A 27,253-nucleotide genomic window follows, 5' to 3' on the forward strand; every position below is an offset into this window, starting at 1 on the left:
GAGGTAGACTGGAATTGCATGAAAAGCATAGGAAAAGAGGCAGAACGTCCACAATGATGCACTTGGCCAGATAGGGCGTATGCGTTTTTTCCTGAATATATTCAGGAAAAAACGCATACGCACTTTTTGGCCAACCAAGCAAGCTTGCAAAGGAAATCTGCACTACAATGAAGTCTCACTGCCCCACGGGCAAAAGGGCCATCTGAAAAATGTGTAAAATCCAGAAAGGCAGGACAGGCCATGGAGAACTGGGAGCCTTGTTATGCTGATGGGCGGGATGTAAATTGCCAACAGCCACTCTGGAGAAGTGTATGGTGTTTCCTGAAACATCTAAAAAACAAAGCAACAGAGCCTAGGGCACTTCCACTTATGCTCCTATAGCTTAGGGAAATTCAAATCAAAAAGACACAGCCACCCAAAAGTTTGGGACGGCTCTGTTTACAAGATCCTCGTTTATGGTACAAGTTCAATATCACAGAAAGCGAAAAATGAATAAAGAATTTGTGGTATTTACGTACAATTCAATATCACTCAGCAATGAAATCTATGTCATCAGGCCCGTAGCACCATAATGAGTGGATTCAGATACGATGATTCTAAGTGAAATAAGTCACACTGAAAAAGCAACATCATAAGATATCACTAATACACGGAATGCAAACTTGGCTACACAGGAACTGAATTACAAAACAGAACAGGGTCTCAAATGTAGAAAACCAACTTATGCTTCCTTAAGGGGAAAGGTGAGTTGGGGTGCTGCATAAAACAAGAGATTGAAATTAGCACAGATACCGTTCCATAAGCCAAATATGTAATAGACAAGAGCTACTCCTTGCTCAACGAAGTGGACTCAACACCCCATATTAAACGCCTAAAAATATACCTGAATAGTAAGAATCTTAAAATCTATGGATTTATATGTCTCCGAAAAGGAATCAAGCGTGTGTACAGCACCATAAACGCAGCAGTGATAGGATTGGTGAGTTTCGGTGAGCAAATGCAGACCCTTTGAAGTCATATTGCATGGTACCCATTCCATGGGTCTCAACTCTCCAGGTTTAAGGGATTCTTCCTTCAGGTAAAACATGCATGTGGAACCCAGAGTATGATCCACCGTGTGATCGGGAAACGTGTTCAAATATGTCTCAGTTTAAGTCCCCTGGTACTCGGGTGCAACATTCCAGACGCTTTACTAACACTCTCCCCACTTGGAGAGTCAGTGCCCTTAACGTCGTGTTTGGCCCAGTTTGCAATTTCTGCGGGAAATGAACAGGAATAGGGAGAACCAATGAGAGACTAGCTGGAGGTGTCTGGACGGGCAAATTTAACTCTCATTTCCCACCAGGAAGAGGAATTAACCAAAGGCTCAGCTTGCCGTGCCGGAACCACACTAGGGCCTGAAGCAATCTTGCGGTGTTGCGGCCAGCTCACAAGAAAGCGAGTTGAACAAAGGAGCTCAGGGGCACTGTAATTCACAAACCTGCAGAGTTATAAATGACAGCTATCGTCCAAAAATATATTGAAGTAAGGGTGCCAAGAGGACTTGAAAGCGGGGCAGAATTGTAGGAAACCGATTTCATTAGGTAGACTGGAATTGCATGAAAAGCATAGGAAAAGAGACAGAACGTCCACAATGATGCACTTGGCCAAAAAGGGCGTATGCGTTTTTTCCTGAATATATTCAGGAAAAAACGCATACGCGCTTTTTGGCCAACCAAGCAAGCTTGCAAAGGAAATCTGCACTACAATGAAGTCTCACTGCCCCCCGGGCAAAAGGGCCATCTGAAAAAAGTGTAAAATCCAGAAAGGCAGGACAGGCCATGGAGAACTGGGAGCCTTGTTATGCTGATGGGCGGGATGTAAATTGCCAACAGCCACTCTGGAGAAGTGTATGGTGTTTCCTGAAACATCTAAAAAACAAAGCAACAGAGCCTAGGGCACTTCCACTTATGCTCCTATAGCTTAGGGAAATTCAAATCAAAAAGACACAGCCACACCAACGTTTGGGACAACTCTGTTTACAAGAACCTCGTTCATGGTACAAGTTCAATATCACAGAAAGCGAAAAATGAATAAAGAATTTGTGGTATTTACGTACAATGCAATATCACTCAGCAATGAAATCTATGTCATCAGACCCGTAGCAGCATAATGAGTGGATTCAGGTACGATGATTCTAAGTGAAATATGTCACACAGAAAAAGAAATATAATAAGGTATCACTAATACACGGAATGTAAACTTGGCTACCCAGGAACTGAATTTCAAAACAGAACAGGGTCTCAAATGTAGAAAACCAACCTATGCTTGCTTAAGGGGAAAGGTGAGTTGGGGGACTGCATAAAACCAGAGATTGAAATTAGCACAGATACCATTCCATAAGCCAAATATGTAATAGACAAGAGCTACTCCTTGCTCAACGAAGTGGACTCAACACCCCATATTAAACGCCTAAGAATATACCTGACTAGTAAGAATCTTAAAACCTATGGATTTACATGTCTCCAAAAGAGAATCAAGCGTGTGTACAGTAGCATAAACGCAGCAGTGATAGGATTGGTGAGGTTCGGTGAGCAAATGCAGACCCTTTGAAGTCATATTGCATGGTACCCATTCCATGGGTCTCAACTCTCAAGGTTTAAGGGATTCTTCATTCAGCTAAAACATGCATGTGTAACTCAGAGTATGATCCACCGTGTGATCGGGAAACGTGTTCAAATATGTCTCAGTTTTCGTCCCCTGGTACTCGGGTGCAACATTCCAGACGCTTTACTAACACTCTCCCCACTTGGAGAGTCAGTGCCTTTAACGTCCTGTTTGGCCCAGTTTGCAATTTCCGCGGGAAATGAACAGGAATAGGGAGAACCAATGAGAGACTAGCTGGAGGTGTCTGGACGGGCAAATTTAACTCTCATTTCCCACCAGGAAGAGGAATTAACCAAAGGCTCAGCTTGCCGTGCCGGAACCACACTAGGGCTTGAAGCAATCTTGCGGTGTTGCGGCCAGCTCACAAGAAAGCGAGTTGAAGAAAGGATCTCAGGGACCCTGTCATTCACAAACCTGCAGAGTTATAAATGACAGCTATCGTCCAAAATTATATTGAAGTAAGGCTGCCAAGAGCACTTGAAAGCGGGGCAGAATTGCAGGAAACCGATTTCAGGAGGTAGACTGGAATTGCATGAAAAGCATAGGAAAAGAGGCAGAACGTCCACAATGATGCACTTGGTCAAAAAGGGCGTATGCGTTTTTTCCTGAATATATTCAGTAGAAAACGCATACGCCCTTTTTGGCCAACCAAGCAAGCTTGCAAAGGAAATCTGCACTACAATGAAGTCTCACTGCCCCCCGGGCAAAAGGGCCATCTGAAAAAAGTGTAAAATCCAGAAAGGCAGGACAGGCCATGGAGAATTGGGAGCCTTGTTATGCTGATGGGCGGGATGTAAATTGCCAACAGCCACTCTGGAGAAGTGTATGGTGTTTCCTGAAACATCTAAAAAACAAAGCAACAGAGCCTAGGGCACTTCCACTTATGCTCCTATAGCTTAGGGAAATTAAAATCAAAAAGACACATCCACCACAAAGTTTGGGATGGCTCTGTTTACAAGATCCTCGTTTATGGTACAAGTTCAATATCACAGAAAGCGAAAAATGAATAAAGAATTTGTGGTATTTACGTACAATGCAATATCACTCAGCAATGAAATCTATGTCATCAGACCCGTAGTAGCATAATGAGTGAATTCAGGTACGATGATTCTAAGAGAAATAAGTCACACAGAAAAAGAAATATCATAAGGTATCACTAATACACGGAATGTAAACTTGGCTACCCAGGAACTGAATTACAAAACAGAACAGGGTCTCAAATGTAGAAAACCAACTTATGCTTGCTTAAGGGGAAAGGTGAGTTGGGGTGCTGCATAAAACCAGAGATTGAAATTAGCACAGATACCGTTCCATAAGCCAACTATGTAATAGACAAGAGCTACTCCTTCCTCAAAGAAGTGGACTCAACACCCCATATTAAACGCCTAAGGATATACCTGACTAGTAAGAATCTTAAAACCTATGGATTTACATGTCTCCAAAAGAGAATCAAGCGTGTGTACAGCAGCATAAATGCAGCAGTGATAGGATTAGTGAGGTTCGGTGAGCAAATGCAGAGCCTTTGAAGTAATATTGCATGGTACCCATTCCATGGGTCACAACTCTCCAGGTAAGTGATTCTTCCTTCAGCTAAAACATGCATGTGGAACCCAGAATATGATGCACCGTGTGATCGGGAAACGTGATCAAATGTGTCTCAGTTTTCGTCCCCTGGTACTCGGGTGCAACATTCCAGACGCTTTACTAACACTCTCCCCACTTGGAGAGTCAGTGCCTTTAACCTCCTGTTTGGCCCAGTTTGCAATTTCTGTGGGAAATGAACAGGAATAGGGAGAACCAATGAGAGATAGCTGGAGGTGTCTGGACCGGCAAATTTAACTCTCATTTCCCACCAGGAAGAGGAATTAACCAAAGGCTCAGCTTGCCGTGCCGGAACCACACTAGGGCCTGAAGCAATCCTGCGGTGTTGCGGCCAGCTCACAAGAAAGCGAGTTGAAGAAAGGATCTCAGGGGCCCTGTCATTCACAAACCTGCAGAGTTATAAATGACAGCTATCGTCCAAAAATATATTGAAGTAAGGCTGCCAAGAGGACTTGAAAGCGGGGCAGAATTGCAGGAAACCGATTTCAGGAGGTAGACTGGAATTGCATGAAAAGCATAGGAAAAGAGGCAGAACGTCCACAATGATGCACTTGGCCAAAAAGTGCGTATGCGTTTTTTCCTGAATATATTCAGGAAAAAACGCATACGCCCTTTTTGCCCAAGCAAGCAAGCTAGCAAAGGAAATCTGCACTACAATGAAGTCTCACTGCCCCCCGGGCAAAAGGGCCATCTGAAAAAAGTGTAAAATCCAGAAAGGCAGGACAGGCCATGGAGAACTGGGAGCCTTGTTATGCTGATGGGCGGGATGTAAATTGCCAACAGCCACTCTGGAGAAGTGTATGGTGTTTCCTGAAACATCTAAAAAACAAAGCAACAGAGCCTAGGGCACTTCCACTTATGCTCCTATAGCTTAGGGAAATTAAAATCAAAAAGACACAGCCACCCCAAAATTTGGAATGGCTCTGTTTAAAAGAACCTCGTTTATGGTACAAGTTCATTATCACAGAATGCGAAAAATGAATAAAGAATTTGTGGTACTTACATACAATGCAATATCACTCAGCAATGAAATCTATGTCATCAGGCCCGTAGCACCATAATGAGTGGATTCAGGTACGATGCTTCTAAGTGAAATATGTCACACAGAAAAAGAAATATCATAAGGTATCACTAATACACGGAATGTAAACTTGGCTACCCAGGAACTGAATTACAAAACAGAACAGGGTCTCAAATGTAGAAAACCAACTTATGCTTGCTTAAGGGGAAAGGTGAGTTGGGGTGCTGCATAAAACCAGAGATTGAAATTAGCACAGATACCGTTCCATAAGCCAAATATGTAATAGACAAGAGCTACTCCTTTCTCAACGAAGTGGACTCAACACCCCATATTAAACGCCTAAGAATATACCTGACTAGTAAGAATCTTAAAAACTATGGATTTACATGTCTCTGAAAGAGAATCAAGCATGTGTACAGCAGCATAAATGCAGCAGTGATAGGATTGGTGAGGTTCGGTGAGCAAATGCAGACCCTTTGAAGTCATATAGCATGGTACCCATTGCATGGGTCTCAACTCTCCAGGTTTAAGGGATTCTTCCTTCAGCTAAAACATGCATGTGGAACCCAGAGTATGATCCACCGTGTGATTGGGAAACGTGTTCAAATGTGTCTCAGTTTTTGTCCCCTGGTACTCCGGTGCAACTTTCCAGACGCTTTACTAACACTCTCCCCACTTGGAGAGTCAGTGCCTTTAACATCGTGTTTGGCCCAGTTTGCAATTTCTGCGGGAAATGAACAGGAATAGGGAGAACCAATGAGAGACTAGCTGGAGGTGTCTGGACGGGCAAATTTAACTCTCATTTCCCACCAGGAAGAGGAATTAACCAAAGGCTCAGCTTGCCGTGCCGGAACCACACTAGGGCCTGAAGCAATCCTGCGGTGTTGCGGCCAGCTCACAATAAAGAGAGTTGAACAAAGGATCTCAGGGGCCCTGTCATTCACAAACCTGCAGAGTTATAAATGACAGCTATCGTCCAAAATTATATTGAAGTAAGGCTGCCAAGAGCACTTGAAAGCGGGGCAGAATTGCAGGAAACCAATTTCAGGAGGAAGACTGGATTTGCATGAAAAGCATAGGAAAAGAGGCAGAACGTCCACAATGATGCACTTGGCCAAAAAGGGCGTATGCGTTTTTTCCTGAATATATTCAGGAAAAAACGCATACGCCCTTTTTGGCCAAGCAAGCAAGGTAGCAAAGGAAATCTGCACTACAATGAAGTCTCACTGCCCCCCGATCAGAAGGGCCATCTGAAAAAACCGTAAAATCCAGAAAGGCAGGACAGGCCATGGAGAACTGGGAGCCTTGTTATGCTGATGGGTGGGATGTAAATTGCCAACAGCCACTCTGGAGAAGTGTATGGTGTTTCCTGAAACATCCAAAAAACAAAGCAACAGAGCCTAGAGCACTTCCACATATGGTCCAATAGCTTAGGAAAATTTAAATCAATAAGACACAGCCACCCCAAAGTTTGGGCCGGCTCTGTTTACAAGAACCTCGTTTACAGTACAGTTCAAATTCGCAGAAAGTGAAAAATGGATAAAGAAGTTGTGGTACCTACGTACAATGCAATATCACTCAGCAATGAAATCTATGTCATCAGGCCCATAGCAGCATAATGAGTGGATTCAGGTACGATGATTCTAAGAGAAATAAGTCACACAGAAAAAGAAACATCATAAGATATCACTACTACACGGAATGCAAACTTGGCTACACAGGAACTGAATTACAAAACAGAACAGGGTCTCAAATGTAGAAAACCAACTTATGCTTGCTTAAGGGGAAAGGTGAGTTAGGGTGCTGCATAAAACCAGAGATTGAAATTAGCACAGATACCGTTCCATAAGCCAAATATATAATAGACAAGATCTACTCCTTGCTCAAAGAAGTGGACTCAACACCCCATATTAAACGCCTAAGAATATACTTGACTAGTAAGAATCTTAAAACCTATGGATTTATATGTGTCTGAAAGAGAACGAATCTTGTGTACAGTGGCATAAACGCAGCAGTGATAGGATTGGTGAGGTTCGGTGAGCAAATGCAGACCCTTTGAAGTCATATTGTATGGTACCCATTCCATGGGTCTCAACTCTCCAGGTTTAAGGGATTCTTCCTTCAGCTAAAATATGCATGAGGCATGCAGAGTATGATCCACCATGTGATCGGGAAACGTGTTCAAATGTGTCTCAATATTCGTCCCTGGTATTCGGGTGCAACATTCCAGATGCTTTACTAACACTCTCTCCACTTGGAGAGTCAGTGCCTTTAACCTCCTGTTTGGCCCAGTTTGCAATTTCTGCGGGAAATGAACAGGAATAGGGAGAACCAATGAGAGACTAGCTGGAGGTGTCTGGACGGGCAAATTTAACTCTCATTTCCCACCAGGAAGAGGAATTAACCAAAAGCTCAGCTTGCCGTGCCGGAACCACACTAGGGCCTGAAGCAATCTTGCGGTGTTGCGGCCAGCTCACAAGAAAGCGAGTTGAACAAAGGAGCTCAGGGGCACTGTCATTCACAAACCTGCAGAGTTATAAATGACAGCTATCGTCCAAAAATATATTGAAGTAAGGCTGCCAAGAGCACTTGAAAGCGGGGCAGAATTGCAGGACACCGATTTCAGGAGGTAGACTGGAATTGCATGAAAAGCATAGGAAAAGAGGCAGAACGTCCACAATGATGCACTTGGCCAAAAAGGGCGTATGCGTTTTTTCCTGAATATATTCACGAAAAAACGCATACGCACTTTTTGGCCAAACAAGAAAGCTTGCAAAGGAAATCTGCACTACAATGAAGTCTCACTGCCCCCCGGGCTAAAGGGCCATATGAAAAAAGTGTAAAATCCAGAAAGACAGGACAGGCCATGGAGAACTGGGAGCCTTGTTATGCTGATGGGCGGGATGTAAATTGCCAACAGCCACTCTGGAGAAGTGTATGGTGTTTCCTGAAACATCTAAAAAACAAAGCAACAGAGCCTAGGGCACTTCCACTTATGGTCCTATAGCTTAGGGAAATTAAAATCAAAAAGACACAGCCACCACAAAATTTGGGATGGCTCTGTTTAAAAGAACCTCGTTTATGGTACAAGTTCATTATCACAGAAAGCGAAAAATGAATAAAGAAGTTGTGGTACTCAGGAACAATGCAATATCACTCAGCAATGAAATCTATGTCATCAGGCCCATAGCAGCATAATGAGTGAATTCAGGTACGATGATTCTAAGTGAAATAAGTCACACAGAAAAAGAAACATCATAAGATATCACTAATACACGGAATGTAAACTTGGTTACACTGGAACTGAATTACAAAACAGAACAGGGTCTCAAATGTAGAAAACCAACTTATGCTTGCTTAAGGGGAAAGGTGAGTTGGGGTGCTGCATAAAACCAGAGATTGAAATTAGCACAGATACCGTTCCATAAGCCAAATATGTAATAGACAAGAGCTACTCCTTCCTCAAGGAAGTGGACTCAACACCCCATATTAAACGCCTAAGAATATATCTGACTAGTAAAAATCTTAAAACCTATGGATTTATATGTCTCCAAAAGAGAATCAAGCGTGTGTACAGTGGCATAAACGCAGCAGTGATAGGATTGGTGAGGTTTGGTGAGCAAATGCAGACCCTTTGAAGTCATATTGCATGGTACCCATTCCATGGGTCTCAACTCTCCATGTTTAAGGGATTCTTCCTTCAGCTAAAACATGCATGTGGAACGCAGAGTATGATCCACCGTGTGATCGGGAAACGTGTTCAAATGTGTCTCAGTTTTCATCCCCTGGTACTCGGGTGCAACATTCCAGACGCTTTACTAACACTCTCCCCACTTGGAGAGTCAGTGCCTTTAACCTTCTGTTTGGCCCAGTTTGCAATTTCTGCGGGAAATGAACAGGAATAGGGAGAACCAATGAGAGACTAGCTGGAGGTGTCTGGACGGGCAAATTTAACTCTCATTTCCCACCAGGAAGAGGAATTAACCAAAGGCTCAGCGTGCCATGCCGGAAGCACACTAGGGCCTGAAGCAATACTGCGGTGTTGCGGCCAGCTAACAAGAAGGACAGTTGAAGAAAGCAGCTTAGGGACACTGTCATTCACAGACCTGCAGAGTTATAAATGACAGCTATCGTCCAAAAATATATTGAAGTAAGGCTGCCAAGAGGACTTGAAAGCGGGGCAGAATTGCAGGAAACCGATTTCAGGAGGTAGACTGGAATTGCATGAAAAGCATAGGAAAAGAGGCAGAACGTCCACAATGATGCACTTGGCCAAAAAGTGCGTATGCGTTTTTTTCTGAATATATTCAGGAAAAACGCATACGCCCTTTTTGGACAAGCAAGCAAGGTAGCAAAGGAAATCTGCACTACAATGAAGTCTCACTGCCCCACGGGCAAAAGGGCCATCTGAAAAAAGTGTAAAATCCAGAAAGGCAGGACAGGCCATGGAGAACTGGGAGCCTTGTTATGCTGATGGGCGGGATGTAAATTGCCAACAGCCACTCTGGAGAAGTGTATGGTGTTTCCTGAAACATCCAAAAAACAAAGCAACAGAGCCTAGAGCACTTCCACTTATGGTCCAATAGTTTAGGAAAATTTAAATCAAAAAGACACAGCCACCCCAAAGTTTGGGCCGGCTCTGTTTACAAGCACCTCGTTTACAGTACAGTTCAGTATCTCAGAAAGTGAAAAATGGATAAAGAAGTTGTGGTACTTACGTACAATGCAATATCACTCAGCAATGAAATCTATGTCATCAGGCCCGTAGCAGCATAATGAGTGGATTCAGGTACGATGATTCTAAGTGAAATAAGTCACACAGAAAAAGAAACATCATAAGATATCACTACTACACGGAATGCAAACTTGGCTACACAGGAACTGAATTACAAAACAGAACAGGGTCTCAAATGTAGAAAACCAACTTATGCTTGCTTAAGGGGAAAGGTGAGTTGGGGTGCTGCATAAAACCAGAGATTGAAATTAGCACAGATACCGTTCCATAAGCCAAATATGTAATAGACAAGAGCTACTCCTTCCTCAACGAAGTGGACTCAACACCCCATATTAAACGCCTAAGAATATACCTGACTAGTAAAAATCTTAAAACCTATGGATTTATATGTGTCTGAAAGAGAACGAATCTTGTGTACAGTGGCATAAACGCAGCAGTGATAGGATTGGTGAGGTTCGGTGAGCAAATGCAGACCCTTTGAAGTCATATTCTATGGTACCCATTCCATGGGTCTCAACTCTCCATGTTTAAGGGATTCTTCCTTCAGCTAAAACATGCATGAGGCATGCAGAATATGATCCACCATGTGATCGGGAAACGTGTTCAAATGTGTCTCAGGTTTCGTCCCTGGTACTCGGGTGCAACATTCCAGATGCTTTACTAACACTCTCCCCACTTGGAGAGTCAGTGACTTTAACCTCCTGTTTTGACCAGTTTGCAATTTCTGCGGAAAATGAACAGGAATAGGGAGAACCAATGAGAGACTAGCTGGAGGTGTCTGGACGGGCAAATTTAACTCTCATTTCCTATCAGGAATAGGAATTAACCAAAGGCTCAGCATGCCTTGCCAGAACCACACTAGTGCCTGAAGCAATCTTGCGGTGTTGCGGCCAGCTCACAAGAAAGCGAGTTGAAGAAAGGAGCTCAGGGGCACTGTCATTCACAAACCTGCAGAGTTATAAATGACAGCTATCGTCCAAAAATATATGGAAGTAAAGCTGACGAGAGGACTTGAAAGCGGGGCAGAATTGCAGGAAACCGATTTCAGGAGGTAGACTGGAATTGCATGAAAAGCATAGGAAAAGAGGCAGAACGTCCACAATGATGCACTTGGCTAAAAAGGGCGTATGCGTTTTTGCCTGAATATATTCAGCAAAAAACGCATACGCCCTTTTTGGCCAAACAAGAAAGCTTGCAAAGGAAATCTGCACTACAATGAAGTCTCACTGCCCCCCAGTCAAAAGGACCATCTGAAAAAAGTGTAAAATCCAGAAAGGCAGGAAAGGCCATGGAGAACTGGGAGCCTTGTTATGCTGATGGGCGGGATGTAAATTGCCAACAGCCACCCTGGAGAAGTGTATGGTGTTTCCTGAAACATCTAAAAAACAAAGCAACAGAGCCTAGGGCACTTCCACGTATGGTCCTATAGCTTAGGGAAATAAAAATCAAAAAGACACAGCCACCCAAAATTTGGGCCGGCTATGTTTACAAGAACCTCGTTTACAGTCCAGTTCAATATCTCAGAAAGTGAAAAATGGATAAAGAATTTGTGGTACTTATGTACAATGCAATATCACTTTGCAATGAAATCAATGTCATCAAGCCCATAGCAGCATAATGAGTGGATTCAGGTACAATGATTCTAAGTGAAATAAGTCACACAGAAAAAGAAACATAATAAGATATCACTACTACACGGAATGTAAACTTGGCTACACAGGAACTGAATTACAAAACAGAACAGGGTCTCAAATGTACAAAACCAACTTATGCTTGCTTAAGGGGAAAGGTCAGTTGGGGTGCTGCATAAAACAGAGATTGAGGGCTTCCCTGGTGGCTCAGAGGTTGAAAGTCCGCCTGCCGTTGCAGGGGACACGGGTGCGTGCCCCGATCCGGGAGGATCCCACATGCCGCGGAGTGGCTGGGCCCGTGAGCCTTGGCTGCTGAGCCTGCACATCTGGAGCCTGTGCTCCGCAACGGGAGATGCCACAACAATGATAGGCCTCCGTACAAAAAAAAAAAAACCAGATATTGAAATTAGCACAGATACCGTTCCATAAGCCAAATATGTAATAGACAAGAGTTACTTCTTGCTCAACGAAGTGGACTCACACCCCATATTAAACGCCTAATAATATACCTCACTAGTAATAATCTTAAAACCTATGGATTTATATGTCTCCAAAAGAGAACCAAGCTTGTGTACAGTGGCATAAACACAGCAGTGATAGGATTGGTGAGGTTTGGTGAGCAAATGCAGACCCTTTGAAGTCATATTGCATGGTACCCATTCCATGGGTCTCAACTCTCCAGGTTTAAGGGATTCTTCCTTCAGCTAAAACATGCATGAGGTACGCAGAGTATGATCCACAATGTGATCGGGAAACGTGTTCAAATGTGTCTCAGTTTTCGTCTCTGGTACTCAGGTGCAACATTCCAGATGATTTACTAACACTCTCCCTACTTGGAGAGTAAGGGCCTTTAAACTCCTGTTTGGACCAGTTTGCAATTTCTGCGTGAAATGTACAGGAATAGGGAGAACCAATGAGAGACTAGCTGGAGGTGTCTGGACGGGCAAATTTAACTCTCATTTCCCACCAGGAGGAGGAATTAACCAAAGGCTCAGCGTGCTGTGCCGGAAACACACTAGGGCCTGAAGCAATCTTGCGGTGTGGCGGCCAAATCACAAGAAAGCGCGTTGAAGAAAGAAGCTCAGGGGCACTGTAATTCACAAAACTACAGAGATATAAATGACAGCTATCGTCCAAAAATATATTGAAGTAAGGCTGCCAAGAGGACTTGAAAGCGGGGCAGAATTGCAGGAAACCGATTTCAGGAGGTAGACTGGAATTGCATGAAAAGCATAGGAAAAGAGGCAGAACGTCCACAATGATGCACTTGGCCAAAAAGGGCGTATGCGTTTTTTCCTGAATATATTCAGGAAAAAACGCATACGCCCTTTTTGGCCAACCAAGCAAGCTTGCAAAGGAAATCTGCACTACAATGAAGTCTCACTGCCCCACGGGCAAAAGGGCCATCTGAAAAAAGTGTAAAATCCAGAAAGGCAGGACAGGCCATGGAGAACTGGGAGCCTTGTTATGCTGATGGGCGGGATGTAAATTGCCAACAGCCACTCTGGAGAAGTGTATGGTGTTTCCTGAAACATCCAAAAAACAAAGCAACAGAGCCTAGAGCACTTCCACTTATGGTCCAATAGCTTAGGAAAATTTAAATCAAAAAGACACAGCCACCCCAAAGTTTGGGCCGGCTCTGTTTACAAGCACCTCGTTTACAGTACAGTTCAATATCTCAGAAAGTGAAAAATGGATAAAGAAGTTGTGGTACTTACGTACAATGCAATATCACTCAGCAATGAAATCTATGTCATCAGGCCCGTAGCAGCATAATGAGTGGATTCAGGTACGATGATTCTAAGTGAAATAAGTCACACAGAAAAAGAAACATCATAAGATATCACTACTACACGGAATGCAAACTTGGCTACACAGGAACTGAATTACAAAACAGAACAGGGTCTCAAATGTAGAAAACCAACTTATGCTTGCTTAAGGGGAAAGGTGAGTTGGGGTGCTGCATAAAACCAGAGATTGAAATTAGCACCGATACCGTTCCATAAGCCAAATATGTAATAGACAAGAGCTACTCCTTGCTCAAAGAAGTGGACTCAACACCCCATATTAAACGCCTAAGAATACACCTGACTAGTAAAAATCTTAAAACCTATGGATTTATATGTGTCTGAAAGAGAACGAATCTTGTGTACAGTGGCATAAACGCAGCAGTGATAGGATTGGTGAGGTTCGGTGAGCAAATGCAGACCCTTTGAAGTCATATTGTATGGTACCCATTCCATGGGTCTCAACTCTCCATGTTTAAGGGATTCTTCCTTCAGCTAAAGCATGCATGAGGCATGCAGAATATGATCCACCATGTGATCGGGAAACGTGTTCAAATGTGTCTCAGGTTTCGTCCCTGGTACTCGGGTGCAACATTCCAGATGCTTTACTAACACTCTCCCCACTTGGAGAGTCAGTGACTTTAACCTCCTGTTTTGACCAGTTTGCAATTTCTGCGGAAAATGAACAGGAATAGGGAGAACCAATGAGAGACTAGCTGGAGGTGTCTGGACGGGCAAATTTAACTCTCATTTCCTATCAGGAATAGGAATTAACCAAAGGCTCAGCATGCCTTGCCAGAACCACACTAGGGCCTGAAGCAATCTTGCGGTGTTGCGGCCAGCTCACAAGAAAGCGAGTTGAAGAAAGGAGCTCAGGGGCACTGTCATTCACAAACCTGCAGAGTTATAAATGACAGCTATCGTCCAAAAATATATGGAAGTAAAGCTGACGAGAGGACTTGAAAGCGGGGCAGAATTGCAGGAAACCGATTTCAGGAGGTAGACTGGAATTGCATGAAAAGCATAGGAAAAGAGGCAGAACGTCCACAATGATGCACTTGGCTAAAAAGGGCGTATGCGTTTTTGCCTGAATATATTCAGCAGAAAACGCATACGCCCTTTTTGGCCAAACAAGAAAGCTTGCAAAGGAAATCTGCACTACAATGAAGTCTCACTGCCCCCCGGTCAAAAGGACCATCTGAAAAAAGTGTAAAATCCAGAAAGGCAGGAAAGGCCATGGAGAACTGGGAGCCTTGTTATGCTGATGGGCGGGATGTAAATTGCCAACAGCCACCCTGGAGAAGTGTATGGTGTTTCCTGAAACATCTAAAAAACAAAGCAACAGAGCCTAGGGCACTTCCACGTATGGTCCTAGAGCTTAGGGAAATAAAAATCAAAAAGACACAGCCACCCAAAATTTGGGCCGGCTATGTTTACAAGAACCTCGTTTACAGTCCAGTTCAATATCTCAGAAAGTGAAAAATGGATAAAGAATTTGTGGTACTTATGTACAATGTAATATCTCTTTGCAATGAAATCAATCTCATCAAGCCCATAGCAGCATAATGAGTGGATTCAGGTACAATGATTCTAAGTGAAATAAGTCACACAGAAAAAGAAACATAATAAGATATCACTACTACACGGAATGTAAACTTGGCTACACAGGAACTGAATTACAAAACAGAACAGGGTCTCAAATGTACAAAACCAACTTATGCTTGCTTAAGGGGAAAGGTCAGTTGGGGTGCTGCATAAAACAGAGATTGAGGGCTTCCCTGGTGGCTCAGAGCTTGAAAGTCCGCCTGCCGTTGCAGGGGACACGGGTGCGTGCCCCAATCCGGGAGGATCCCACATGCCGCGGAGTGGCTGGGCCCGTGAGCCTTGGCTGCTGAGCCTGCGCATCTGGAGCCTGTGCTCCGCAACGGGAGATGCCACAACAATGATAGGCCTCCGTACAAAAAAAAAAAAAAACCAGAGATTGAAATTAGCACAGATACCGTTCCATAAGCCAAATATGTAATAGACAAGAGCTACTCCTTGCTCAACGAAGTGGACTCAACACCCCATATTAAACGCCTAAAAATATACCTGAATAGTAAGAATCTTAAAACCTATGGTTTTATATGTCTCCGAAAAGGAATCAAGCATGTGTACAGCAGCATAAAGGCAGCAGTGATAGGATTGGTGAGGTTCGGTGAGCAAATGCAGACCCTTTGAAGTCATATTGCATGGTACCCATTCCATGGGTCTCAACTCTCCAGGTTTAAGGGATTCTTCCTTCAGCTAAAACATGCATGTGGAACCCAGAGTATGACCCACCGTGTGATCGGGAAACGTGTTCAAATATGTCTCAGTTTAAGTCCCCTGGTACTCGGGTGCAACATTCCAGACGCTTTACTAACACTCTCCCCACTTGGAGAGTCAGTGCCTTTAACCTCCTGTTTGGCCCAGTTTGCAATTTCTGCGGGAAATGAACAGGAATAGGGAGAACCAATGAGAGACTAGCTGGAGGTGTCTGGACGGGCAAATTTAACTCTCATTTCCCACCAGGAAGAGGAATTAACCAAAGGCTCAGCTTGCCGTGCCGGAACCACACTAGGGCCTGAAGCAATCCTGCGGTGTTGCGGCCAGCTCACAAGAAAGAGAATTGAACAAAGGAGCTCAGGGGCACTGTCATTCACAAACCTGCAGAGTTATAAATGACAGATATCGTCCAAAAATATATTGAAGTAAGGCTGCCAAGAGGACTTGAAAGCGGGGCAGAATTGCAGGAAACCGATTTCAGGAGGTAGACTGGAATTGCATGAAAAGCATAGCAAAAGAGGCAGAACGTCCACAATGATGCACTTGGCCAAAAAGGGCGTATGCGTTTTTTCCTGAATATATTCAGGAAAAAACGCATACGCCCTTTTTGGCCAACCAAGCAAGCTTGCAAAGGAAATCTGCACTACAATGAAGTCTCACTGCCCCACGGGCAAAAGGGCCATCTGCAAAAAGTGTAAAATCCAGAAAGGCAGGACAGGCCATGGAGAACTGGGAGCCTTGTTATGCTGATGGGCGGGATGTAAATTGCCAACAGCCACTCTGGAGAAGTGTATGGTGTTTTCTGAAACATGTAAAAAACAAAGCAACAGAGCCTAGGGCACTTCCACTTATGCTCCTATAGCTTAGGGAAATTAAAATCAAAAAGACACAGCCACCCCAAAATTTGGGATGGCTCTGTTTAAAAGAACCTCGTTTATGGTACAAGTTCATTATCACAGAAAGCGAAAAATGAATAAAGAATTTGTGGTACTTACATACAATGCAATATCACTCAGCAATGAAATCTATGTCATCAGGCCCGTAGCAGCATAATGAGTGGATTCAGGTACGATGCTTCTAAGTGAAATATGTCACACAGAAAAAGAAATATCATAAGGTATCACTAATACACGGAATGTAAACTTGGCTACAGAGGAACTGAATTACAAAACAGACAGGTTCTCAAATGTAGAAAACCAACTTATGCTTGCTTAAGGGGAAAGGTGAGTTGGGGTGCTGCATAAAACCAGAGATTGAAATTAGCACAGATACCGTTCCATAAGCCAAATATGTAATAGACAAGAGCTACTCCTTTCTCAACGAAGTGGACTCAACACCCCATATTAAACGCCTAAGAATATACCTGACTAGTAAGAATCTTAAAAACTATGGATTTACATGTCTCTGAAAGAGAATCAAGCATGTGTACAGCAGCATAAATGCAGCAGTGATAGGATTGGTGAGGTTCGGTGAGCAAATGCAGACCCTTTGAAGTCATATAGCATGGTACCCATTGCATGGGTCTCAACTCTCCAGGTTTAAGGGATTCTTCCTTCAGCTAAAACATGCATGTGGAACCCAGAGTATGATCCACCGTGTGATTGGGAAACGTGTTCAAATGTGTCTCAGTTTTCGTCCCAGGTACTCGGGTGCAACATTCCAGATGCTTTACTAACACTCTCCCCACTTGGAGAGTCAGTGAGTTTAACCTCCTGTTTTGACCAGTTTGCAATTTCTGCGGAAAATGAACAGGAATAGGGAGAACCAATGAGAGACTAGCTGGAGGTGTCTGGACGGGCAAATTTAACTCTCATTTCCTATCAGGAATAGGAATTAACCAAAGGCTCAGCATGCCTTGCCAGAACCACACTAGGGCCTGAAGCAATCTTGCGGTGTTGCGGCCAGCTCACAAGAAAGCGAGTTGAAGAAAGGAGCTCAGGGGCACTGTCATTCACAAACCTGCAGAGTTATAAATGACAGCTATCGTCCAAAAATATATGGAAGTAAAGCTGACGAGAGGACTTGAAAGCGGGGCAGAATTGCAGGAAACCGATTTCAGGAGGTAGACTGGAATTGCATGAAAAGCATAGGAAAAGAGGCAGAACGTCCACAATGATGCACTTGGCTAAAAAGGGCGTATGCGTTTTTGCCTGAATATATTCAGCAAAAAACGCATACGCCCTTTTTGGCCAAACAAGAAAGCTTACAAAGGAAATCTGCACTACAATGAAGTCTCACTGCCCCCCGGTCAAAAGGACCATCTGAAAAAAGTGTAAAATCCAGAAAGGCAGGAAAGGCCATGGAGAACTGGGAGCCTTGTTATGCTGATGGGCGGGATGTAAATTGCCAACAGCCACCCTGGAGAAGTGTATGGTGTTTCCTGAAACATCTAAAAAACAAAGCAACAGAGCCTAGGGCACTTCCACGTATGGTCCTATAGCTTAGGGAAATAAAAATCAAAAAGACACAGCCACCCAAAGTTTGGGCCGGCTATGTTTACAAGAACCTCGTTTACAGTCCAGTTCAATATCTCAGAAAGTGAAAAATGGATAAAGAGTTTGTTGTACTTATGTACAATGCAATATCACTTTGCAATGAAATCAATGTCATCAAGCCCGTAGCAGCATAATGAGTGGATTCAGGTACAATGATTCTAAGTGAAATAAGTCACACAGAAAAAGAAACATAATAAGATATCACTACTACACGGAATGTAAACTTGGCTACACAGGAACTGAATTACAAAACAGAACAGGGTCTCAAATGTAGAAAACCAACTTATGCTTGCTTAAGGGAAAGGTGAGTTGGGGTGCTGCATAAAACCAGAGATTGAAATTAGCACAGATACCATTCCATAAGCCAAATATGTAATAGACAAGAGCTACTCCTTGCTCAATGAAGTGGACTCAACACCCCATATTAAACGCCAAAGAATATACCTGACTAGTAAGAATCTTAAAACCTATGGATTTACATGTCTCTGAAAAAGAATCAAGCGTGTGTACAGCAGCGTAAACGCAGCAGTGATAGGATTGGTGAGTTTCGGTGAGCAAATGCAGACCCTTTGAAGTCATATTGCATGGTACCCATTCCATGGGTCACAACTCTCCAGGTTTAAGGGATTCCTCCTTCAGCTAAAACATGCATGTGGAACCCAGAGTATGATCCACCGTGTGATCGGGAAACGTGTTCAAATGTGTCTCAGTTTTCGTCCCTGGTACTCGGGTGCTACATTCCAGACGCTTTACTAACACTCTCCCCACTTGGAGAGTCAGTGCCTTTAACGTCCTGTTTGGCCCAGTTTGCAATTTATGCGGGAAATGAACAGGAATAGGGAGAACCAATGAGAGACTAGCTGGAGGTGTCTGGACGGGCAAATTTAACTCTCATTTCCCACCAGGAAGAGGAATTAACCAAAGGCTCAGCGTGCCATGCCGGAAGCACACTAGGGCCTGAAGCAATACTGCGGTGTTGCGGCCGGCTAACAAGAAGGACAGCTGAAGAAAGCAGCTTAGGGACACTGTCATTCACAGACCTGCAGAGTTATAAATGACAGCTATCGTCCTAAAATATATTGAAGTAAGGCTGCCAAGAGGACTTGAAAGCGGGGCAGAATTGCAGGAAACCGATTTCAGGAGGTAGACTGGAATTGCATGAAAAGCATAGGAAAAGAGGCAGAACGTCCACAATGATGCACTTGGCCAAAAAGTGCGTATGCGTTTTTTTCTGAATATATTCAGGAAAAACGCATACGCCCTTTTTGGACAAGCAAGCAAGGTAGCAAAGGAAATCTGCACTACAATGAAGTCTCACTGCCCCACGGGCAAAAGGGCCATCTGAAAAAAGTGTAAAATCCAGAAAGGCAGGACAGGCCATGGAGAACTGGGAGCCTTGTTATGCTGATGGGCGGGATGTAAATTGCCAACAGCCACTCTGGAGAAGTGTATGGTGTTTCCTGAAACATCCAAAAAACAAAGCAACAGAGCCTAGAGCACTTCCACTTATGGTCCAATAGTTTAGGAAAATTTAAATCAAAAAGACACAGCCACCCCAAAGTTTGGGCCGGCTCTGTTTACAAGCACCTCGTTTACAGTACAGTTCAGTATCTCAGAAAGTGAAAAATGGATAAAGAAGTTGTGGTACTTACGTACAATGCAATATCACTCAGCAATGAAATCTATGTCATCAGGCCCGTAGCAGCATAATGAGTGGATTCAGGTACGATGATTCTAAGTGAAATAAGTCACACAGAAAAAGAAACATCATAAGATATCACTACTACACGGAATGCAAACTTGGCTACACAGGAACTGAATTACAAAACAGAACAGGGTCTCAAATGTAGAAAACCAACTTATGCTTGCTTAAGGGGAAAGGTGAGTTGGGGTGCTGCATAAAACCAGAGATTGAAATTAGCACAGATACCGTTCCATAAGCCAAATATGTAATAGACAAGAGCTACTCCTTCCTCAACGAAGTGGACTCAACACCCCATATTAAACGCCTAAGAATATACCTGACTAGTAAAAATCTTAAAACCTATGGATTTATATGTGTCTGAAAGAGAACGAATCTTGTGTACAGTGGCATAAACGCAGCAGTGATAGGATTGGTGAGGTTCGGTGAGCAAATGCAGACCCTTTGAAGTCATATTGTATGGTACCCATTCCATGGGTCTCAACTCTCCATGTTTAAGGGATTCTTCCTTCAGCTAAAACATGCATGAGGCATGCAGAATATGATCCACCATGTGATCCGGAAACATGTTCAAATGTGTCTCAGGTTTCGTCCCTGGTACTCGGGTGCAACATTCCAGATGCTTTACTAACACTCTCCCCACTTGGAGAGTCAGTGACTTTAACCTCCTGTTTTGACCAGTTTGCAATTTCTGCGGAAAATGAACAGGAATAGGGAGAACCAATGAGAGACTAGCTGGAGGTGTCTGGACGGGCAAATTTAACTCTCATTTCCTATCAGGAATAGGAATTAACCAAAGGCTCAGCATGCCTTGCCAGAACCACACTAGTGCCTGAAGCAATCTTGCGGTGTTGCGGCCAGCTCACAAGAAAGCGAGTTGAAGAAAGGAGCTCAGGGGCACTGTCATTCACAAACCTGCAGAGTTATAAATGACAGCTATCGTCCAAAAATATATGGAAGTAAAGCTGACGAGAGGACTTGAAAGCGGGGCAGAATTGCAGGAAACCGATTTCAGGAGGTAGACTGGAATTGCATGAAAAGCATAGGAAAAGAGGCAGAACGTCCACAATGATGCACTTGGCTAAAAAGGGCGTATGCGTTTTTGCCTGAATATATTCAGCAAAAAACGCATACGCCCTTTTTGGCCAAACAAGAAAGCTTGCAAAGGAAATCTGCACTACAATGAAGTCTCACTGCCCCCCGGTCAAAAGGACCATCTGAAAAAAGTGTAAAATCCAGAAAGGCAGGAAAGGCCATGGAGAACTGGGAGCCTTGTTATGCTGATGGGCGGGATGTAAATTGCCAACAGCCACCCTGGAGAAGTGTATGGTGTTTCCTGAAACATCTAAAAAACAAAGCAACAGAGCCTAGGGCACTTCCACGTATGGTCCTATAGCTTAGGGAAATAAAAATCAAAAAGACACAGCCACCCAAAGTTTGGGCCGGCTATGTTTACAAGAACCTCGTTTACAGTCCAGTTCAATATCTCAGAAAGTGAAAAATGGATAAAGAATTTGTGGTACTTATGTACAATGCAATATCACTTTGCAATGAAATCAATGTCATCAAGCCCGTAGCAGCATAATGAGTGGATTCAGGTACAATGATTCTAAGTGAAATAAGTCACACAGAAAAAGAAACATAATAAGATATCACTACTACACGGAATGTAAACTTGGCTACACAGGAACTGAATTACAAAACAGAACAGGGTCTCAAATGTAGAAAACCAACTTATGCTTGCTTAAGGGAAAGGTGAGTTGGGGTGCTGCATAAAACCAGAGATTGAAATTAGCACAGATACCATTCCATAAGCCAAATATGTAATAGACAAGAGCTACTCCTTGCTCAATGAAGTGGACTCAACACCCCATATTAAACGCCAAAGAATATACCTGACTAGTAAGAATCTTAAAACCTATGGATTTACATGTCTCTGAAAAAGAATCAAGCGTGTGTACAGCAGCGTAAACGCAGCAGTGATAGGATTGGTGAGTTTCGGTGAGCAAATGCAGACCCTTTGAAGTCATATTGCATGGTACCCATTCCATGGGTCACAACTCTCCAGGTTTAAGGGATTCCTCCTTCAGCTAAAACATGCATGTGGAACCCAGAGTATGATCCACCGTGTGATCGGGAAACGTGTTCAAATGTGTCTCAGTTTTCGTCCCTGGTACTCGGGTGCTACATTCCAGACGCTTTACTAACACTCTCCCCACTTGGAGAGTCAGTGCCTTTAACGTCCTGTTTGGCCCAGTTTGCAATTTATGCGGGAAATGAACAGGAATAGGGAGAACCAATGAGAGACTAGCTGGAGGTGTCTGGACGGGCAAATTTAACTCTCATTTCCCACCAGGAAGAGGAATTAACCAAAGGCTCAGCTTACCGTGCCAGAACCACACTAGGGCCTGAAGCAATCCTGCGGTGTTGCGGCCAGCTCACAATAAAGAGAGTTGAAGAAAGGAGCTCAGGGGCACTGTCATTCACAAACCTGCAGAGTTATAAATGACAGCTATCGTCCAAAAGTATATTGAAGTAAGGCTGCCAAGAGCACTTGAAAGCGGGGCAGAATTGCAGGAATCCGATTTCAGGCGGTAGACTGGAATTGCATGAAAAGCATAGGAAAAGAGGCAGAACGTCCACAATGATGCACTTGGCCAAAAAGGGCGTATGCGTTTTTTCCTGAATATATTCAGGAAAAAACGCATACGCCCTTTTTGGCCAACCAAGCAAGCTTGCAAAGGAAATCTGCACTACAATGAAGTCTCACTGCCCCCCGGGCAAAAGGGCCATCTGAAAAAAGTGTAAAATCCAGAAAGGCAGGAAAGGCCATGGAGAACTGGGAGCCTTGTTATGCTGATGGGCGGGATGTAAATTGCCAACAGCCACTCTGGAGAAGTGTATGGTGTTTCCTGAAACATCTAAAAAACAAAGCAACAGAGCCTAGGGCACTTCCACTTATGCTCCTATAGCTTAGGGAAATTAAAATCAAAAAGACACAGCCACCCCAAAGTTTGGGACAGCTCTGTTTACAAGAACCTCGTTTATGGTACAAGTTCAATATCACAGAAAGCAAAAAATAAATAAAGAATTTGTGGTACTTACGTACAATGCAATATTACTCAGCAATGAAATCTATGTCATCAGACCCGTAGAAGCATAATGAGTGGATTCAGGTACGATGATTCTAAGAGAAATAAGTCACACAGAAAAAGAAACATCATAAGGTATCACTAATACACGGAATGTAAACTTGGCTACCCAGGAACTGAATTACAAAACAGAACAGGGTCTCAAATGTAGAAAACCAACTTATGCTTGCTTAAGGGGAAAGGTGAGTTGGGGTGCTGCATAAAACAAGAGATTGAAATTAGCACAGATATCGTTCCATAAGCCAAATATGTAATAGACAAGAGCTACTCCTTCCTCAACAAAGTGGACTCAACACCCCACATTAAACGCCTAAGTATATACCTGACTAGTAAGAATCTTAAAACCTATGGATTTACATGTCTCCTAAAGAGAATCAAGCGTGTGTACATGGCATAAACGCAGCAGTGATAGGATTAGTGAGGTTCGGTGAGCAAATGCAGAGCCTTTGAAGTCATATTGCATGGTACCCATTCCATGGGTCTCAACTCTCCAGGTTTAAGGGATTCTTCCTTCAGCTAAAACATGCATATGGAACCCAGAGTATGATCCACCGTGTGATCGGGAAACGTGTTCAAATGTGTCTCAGTTTTCGTCCCCTGGTACTCGGGTGCAACATTCCAGACGCTTTACTAACACTCTCCCCACTTGGAGAGTCAGTGCCTTTAACCTCCTGTTTGGCCCAGTTTGCAATTTCTGCGGGAAATGAACAGGAATAGGGAGAACCAAGGAGAGACTAGCTGGAGGTGTCTGGACGGGCAAATTTAACTCTCATTTCCCACCAGGAAGAGGAATTAACCAAAGGCTCATCTTGCCGTGCCGGAACCACACTAGGGCCTGAAGCAATCCTGCGGTGTTGCGGCCAGCTCACAAGAAAGCGAGTTGAAGAAAGGAGCTCAGGGGAACTGTAATTCAGAAACCTGCAGAGTTATAAATGACAGCTATCGTCCAAAAATATATTGAAGTAAGGCTGTCAAGAGCACTTGAAAGCGGGGCAGAATTGCAGGACACCGATTTCAGGACGTAGACTGGAATTGCATGAAAAGCATAGGAAAAGAGGCAGAACGTCCACAATGATGCACTTGGCCAAAAAGGGCGTATGCGTTTTTTCCTGAATATATTCAGGAAAAAACGCATACGCCCTTTTTGGCCAACCAAGCAAGCTTGCAAAGGAAATCTGCACTACAATGAAGTCTCACTGCCCCCCGGGCAAAAGGGCCATCTGAAAAAAGTGTAAAATCCAGAAAGGCAGGACAGGCCATGGAGAACTGGGAGCCTTGTTATGCTGATGGGCGGGATGTAAATTGCCAACAGCCACTCTGGAGAAGTGTATGGTGTTTCCTGAAACATCTAAAAAACAAAGCAACAGAGCCTAGGGCACTTCCACTTATGGTCCTATAGCTTAGGGAAATTAAAATCAAAAAGACACAGCCACCCCAAAGTTTGGGACGGCTCTGTTTACAAGAACCTCGTTTATGGTACAAGTTCAATATCACAGAAAGCGAAAAATGAATAAAGAATTTGTGGTACTTACGTACAATGCAATATCACTCAGCAATGAAATCTATGTCATCAGACCCGTAGCAGCATAATGAGTGGATTCAGGTACGATGATTCTAAGAGAAATAAGTCACACAGAAAAAGAAATATCATAAGGTATCACTAATACACGGAATGTAAACTTGGCTACCCAGGAACTGAATTACAAAACAGAACAGGGTCTCAAATGTAGAAAACCAACTTATGCTTGCTTAAGGGGAAAGGTGAGTTGGGGTGCTGCATAAAACCAGAGATTGAAATTAGCACAGATACCGTTTCATAAGCCAAATATGTAATAGACAAGAGCTACTCCTTCCTCAACGAAGTGGACTCAACACCCCACATTAAACGCCTAAGTATATACCTGACTAGTAAGAATCTTAAAACCTACGGATTTATATGTCTCCGAAAAGGAATCAAGCGTGTGTACAGCAGCATAAACGCAGCAGTGATAGGATTGGTGAGTTTCGGTGAGCAAATGCAGACCCTTTGAAGTTATATTGCATGGTACCCATTCCATGGGTCTCAACTCTCCAGGTTTAAGGGATTCTTCCTTCAGCTAAAACATGCATGTGGAACCCAGAGTATGATCCACCGTGTGATCGGGAAACGTGTTCAAATGTGTCTCAGTTTTCATCCCCTGGTACTCGGGTGCAACATTCCAGACGCTTTACTAACACTCTCCCCACTTGGAGAGTCAGTGCCTTTAACCTCCTGTTTGGCCCAGTTTGCAATTTCTGCGGGAAATTAACAGGTATAGGGAGAACCAATGAGAGACTAGCTGGAGGTGTCTGGACGGGCAAATTTAACTCTCATTTCCCACCAGGAAGAGGAATTAACCAAAGGCTCAGCGTGCCATGCCGGAAGCACACTAGGGCCTGAAGCAATACTGCGGTGTTGCGGCCGGCTAACAAGAAGGACAGCTGAAGAAAGCAGCTTAGGGACACTGTCATTCACAGACCTGCAGAGTTATAAATGACAGCTATCGTCCTAAAATATATTGAAGTAAGGCTGCCAAGAGGACTTGAAAGCGGGGCAGAATTGCAGGAAACCGATTTCAGGAGGTAGACTGGAATTGCATGAAAAGCATAGGAAAAGAGGCAGAACGTCCACAATGATGCACTTGGCCAAAAAGTGCGTATGCGTTTTTTTCTGAATATATTCAGGAAAAACGCATACGCCCTTTTTGGACAAGCAAGCAAGGTAGCAAAGGAAATCTGCACTACAATGAAGTCTCACTGCCCCACGGGCAAAAGGGCCATCTGAAAAAAGTGTAAAATCCAGAAAGGCAGGACAGGCCATGGAGAACTGGGAGCCTTGTTATGCTGATGGGCGGGATGTAAATTGCCAACAGCCACTCTGGAGAAGTGTATGGTGTTTCCTGAAACATCCAAAAAACAAAGCAACAGAGCCTAGAGCACTTCCACTTATGGTCCAATAGTTTAGGAAAATTTAAATCAAAAAGACACAGCCACCCCAAAATTTGGGCCGGCTCTGTTTACAAGCACCTCGTTTACAGTACAGTTCAGTATCTCAGAAAGTGAAAAATGGATAAAGAAGTTGTGGTACTTACGTACAATGCAATATCACTCAGCAATGAAATCTATGTCATCAGGCCCGTAGCAGCATAATGAGTGGATTCAGGTACGATGATTCTAAGTGAAATAAGTCACACAGAAAAAGAAACATCATAAGATATCACTACTACACGGAATGCAAACTTGGCTACACAGGAACTGAATTACAAAACAGAACAGGGTCTCAAATGTAGAAAACCAACTTATGCTTGCTTAAGGGGAAAGGTGAGTTGGGGTGCTGCATAAAACCAGAGATTGAAATTAGCACAGATACCGTTCCATAAGCCAAATATGTAATAGACAAGAGCTACTCCTTCCTCAACGAAGTGGACTCAACACCCCATATTAAACGCCTAAGAATATACCTGACTAGTAAAAATCTTAAAACCTATGGATTTATATGTGTCTGAAAGAGAACGAATCTTGTGTACAGTGGCATAAACGCAGCAGTGATAGGATTGGTGAGGTTCGGTGAGCAAATGCAGACCCTTTGAAGTCATATTGTATGGTACCCATTCCATGGGTCTCAACTCTCCATGTTTAAGGGATTCTTCCTTCAGCTAAAACATGCATGAGGCATGCAGAATATGATCCACCATGTGATCGGGAAACGTGTTCAAATGTGTCTCAGGTTTCGTCCCTGGTACTCGGGTGCAACATTCCAGATGCTTTACTAACACTCTCCCCACTTGGAGAGTCAGTGACTTTAACCTCCTGTTTTGACCAGTTTGCAATTTCTGCGGAAAATGAACAGGAATAGGGAGAACCAATGAGAGACTAGCTGGAGGTGTCTGGACGGGCAAATTTAACTCTCATTTCCTATCAGGAATAGGAATTAACCAAAGGCTCAGCATGCCTTGCCAGAACCACACTAGTGCCTGAAGCAATCTTGCGGTGTTGCGGCCAGCTCACAAGAAAGCGAGTTGAAGAAAGGAGCTCAGGGGCACTGTCATTCACAAACCTGCAGAGTTATAAATGACAGCTATCGTCCAAAAATATATGGAAGTAAAGCTGACGAGAGGACTTGAAAGCGGGGCAGAATTGCAGGAAACCGATTTCAG

Source organism: Lagenorhynchus albirostris, chromosome 1 (assembly GCF_949774975.1).
Source record: "Lagenorhynchus albirostris chromosome 1, mLagAlb1.1, whole genome shotgun sequence".
NCBI classification, from domain to species: domain Eukaryota; kingdom Metazoa; phylum Chordata; class Mammalia; order Artiodactyla; family Delphinidae; genus Lagenorhynchus; species Lagenorhynchus albirostris.